Raw genomic sequence first — 2,564 nt, forward strand, 5'->3', positions numbered from 1 at the left:
GTCCGCTTTAACCAGATGATCCAGTTTAAACTCTTAACCCTAACCTACAAAGCTCTCCACAATCTCCAGTTTCCAGATACCAACCCAATCGCAAATCTGCACATGACCTTTTTGTCCTCCTCTAGAATCACCTACTCGCATTCATGCATACAAGATTTGTCATGTGATTCACCCCTCCCCTAGAAACCCCTTCGACAACACATCTGTCACTCTCTAATCTTTGATATCTTTAAAGAGACTCCGTAACAAAAATTGCATCCTGTTTTTTATCATCCTACAAGTTCCAAAAGCTATTCTAATGTGTTCTGGCTTACTGCAGCACTTTGTACTATCACAGCTTCTGTAATAAATCAACTTATCTCTCTTTTGTCAGACTTGTCAGCCTGTGTCTGGAAGGCTGCCAAGTTCTTCAGTGTTGTGGTTCTGCTATGAACTCCCCCTTCCAGGCCCCTATATGCACACTGCTTGTGTGTTGTTTAGATTAGAGCAGCTTCTCTCTTCTCTCTTATCTTTTACAAGCTGGATAAATCCTCCTCTGAGCTGGCTGGGCTTTCACATACTGAGGAATTACATACAGGCAAAGCTGTCTGCACTCTGCAGGAAGAAACAGCCTGACACTTCAGTGGAAGATAGCTGCAGGGGGAAAGAAACACACAAATGATCTCTTGAGATTCAAAAGGAAGGCTGTATACAGCCTGCTTGTGTATGGATGTATTTTCTTATGTGTGGACATACTGTACATCAACCTACTTCCTGTTTTGGTGGCCATTTTGTTTGTTTATAAACAAACTTTTTAAAACAGTTTTTAACCACTTTTAATGCGGCGGGGAGCGGCAAAATTGTGACAGAGGGGAATAGGAGATGTCCCCTAACGCACTGGTATGTTTACTTTTGTGTGATTTTAACAATACAGATTCTCTTTAAGTAATCCCTCAAAATTCATTTTTTCTGAGAAGAATACTCTCTACCTTAGGCCACTCTTCCTTTGACCTAAGACCAAGTTGCACTTCTAGATATCCTAAAAACACACTGCCTCTAGGTACACACTGCCCCCCGGGCCCGGCATTAACATCACAGGAGCCTATAGGCACAGATGTCCTGGCAACCTAAACTTTGCCCTCCATTAACCTACAAACACTGCACTGCAAGTGTGCTGGCTGGTCCAGCTGTCACTTCTCTCTTACTTTCCTTGCCTGTAATAGGTAGCTACAGGTACCCCTTAGTATTATGTAGCCAGAATTATCCTCGGTATTACATTGCCCCCGACTGAAGTGAGATCTGGTCAGTGGAATGCAGAGAGCCAGGTGAGTAACCTCTCATTTACACTCTCATCAGGACTCTGCATAGGAAAGGAGAGAGGGAGGTACCAGAGAAGGGGAGTGAACCGCCTTTCCATCATCAGGCGCCTGTAGGCACGTGCCTACAGTGCCTTATGGTAAATCTGGCCCTGCTGCCCCCATTCCTTTAGATTGTATGCTTGCATGCTCAGGGCTCTTTTTTGCCTTGGAATGTGTTCTACATTTTATTCATTGGTTTACTTTTGTCACTGTAATTACTCCTTCTGTATTTATTATTTGTTATTGCTACCAGGCATTGTCACTTTCCCAACTTGGCTATGGGCCCCATAGCAGCTACTATGGCTTACTATGGTGATCCCTACCCCCACTGGTCTTTAGCCTGAAGCAATAAAGTAATTAACTGGTTTGCTTAAAATTTGGAATAGAATTTCAGATTAGTATTGACGGAGACATTGAGGGCCCTTTTCCACTAGAGCGATTGTGATTGCTGAATCGCAAAATCGCAAATCGCTAGTGATTTTTAAATCGCTAGAGTTGTTACTTTATCATATAAATCACGAGAAGTATTTTCCACTACAGTGATTCGATTTGGAAATCGCTAATCGCAAATCGCAATCGCTTGCTGGAGCGATTTTTACAAAGATAATGCAATGCAAATGAAAATCACAAATCGCAATCGCATAACAGAATTAATGAAAAATCGCAATCGCAATCGCTGGCGTTTGTGATTTGTGATTGCGATTGCTAGTGGAAAAGGGCCCTAAAGGATCTTTCCATTTTTAATGGAATTTGATTATACAGGCTTCCAGAAATTCAGCAGGAAGTAAATGGTAATCTATGGAATAACCTCAGCTGGTAAGGGGTGGATCCTGTAGAGAATATCTTGTACAAGGACTTAAAGGATTACTGTAGGGGGTTGGGGAAAATGAGTTGAACTTACCCGGGGCTTCTAATGGTCCCCCACAGACATCCTGTGCCCGCGCAGCCACTCACGGATGCTCTGGCCCCGCCTCTGGTTCATTTCTGGAATTTCAGACTTTAAAGTCTGAAAACCACTGCGCCTGCGTTGCTGTGCCCTCGCTTCCGCTGAGGTCGCCAGGAGCGTACTGTGCAGGCGAAGACCATACTGGTATATAGAAACAAGAAAAAGCAAAATGTCCGTGCACCTTCCGTCTTGCAAAACAATTTGTATTGGTAAAAATGGTGGCAATTCACATTTGCAGTACAAACTTATCTTGATATATTCAGTGAATCAGACTTGTGGAA

Source organism: Hyperolius riggenbachi, chromosome 11 (genome assembly GCF_040937935.1).
Source record: "Hyperolius riggenbachi isolate aHypRig1 chromosome 11, aHypRig1.pri, whole genome shotgun sequence".
NCBI classification, from domain to species: domain Eukaryota; kingdom Metazoa; phylum Chordata; class Amphibia; order Anura; family Hyperoliidae; genus Hyperolius; species Hyperolius riggenbachi.